Raw genomic sequence first — 981 nt, forward strand, 5'->3', positions numbered from 1 at the left:
ATATGTCAGTGTTCTCTAATCGTTGGTCATGACAAGAAACATAAAGTTTATACTGCTTAGTGTTTGGGGAAGACTAACCACATTTTTTTAAATCATATTTTTTGAATAAATCAACTCTGCTATTACACCAAATGCCCGTAATGAAGTGAAAAATGCACAAAGTATTCTGTTTTTATGCATGTTGATCCAAGTACGTCTGTGTTTTATCGCATATTGTATTATGTATTTTCACACATATTCATAACTTTATAATCTTAGGGAATATTTAAGATCTCCTCATGAATTAGCGACCCTAATATCGGAAATCCTGAGCTTTTCCTGAGAATGTTAACCCCTTCCTTCAACTTCGTGATAAATATATACCTAAAATTAGAGCCCTACCCATAAAGGATTTTTAAGGAAGAGAACGATGCAAATATTTGGTTATTAAAAATCTGACATTCCGATATATATTTTTAAAAATGCAGTAACAAGATTTCCCTAACATTAGTTATTTGTAGTTATTTATGAGTTCCCACTAAAATAATATGATAGGACAAGTCTGTAAAACCACTTATTACACTTTTTAATAAGACCGTTGACAGATTTATTGAGGTACCCGTCTCTCTTTCTCTCCCTCGCTCCACATCACTCGACCCCTCCCTCCTCCGATGGGAATAGCGACACGGTTGCCGTAGCAGCCAGTATAGACAAACAACAGCGATACCATGGAATACCGCAAAATATTTACAACCTGACTGGACACACACACACACACACACACACACACATGCACACACGCACACACGCACACACGCACGCACACATGCACACACACACACATGTCCGTTGGTCGTGTTCTGATTGTTTTGGTCCTTGGCGACGCCACCATAGCAACCACTCAGCTATTACATCATCTGCTTGAGTATGAGAAGAGACAAACATGCTGTCTCTTTTGATTAAGCCAGCGTTATGGGAATGACCATTTTTTAACACATGCCG

The sequence above is a fragment of the Etheostoma cragini genome, chromosome 18 (assembly GCF_013103735.1).
Source record: "Etheostoma cragini isolate CJK2018 chromosome 18, CSU_Ecrag_1.0, whole genome shotgun sequence".
Classification (NCBI taxonomy): Eukaryota; Metazoa; Chordata; class Actinopteri; order Perciformes; family Percidae; genus Etheostoma; species Etheostoma cragini.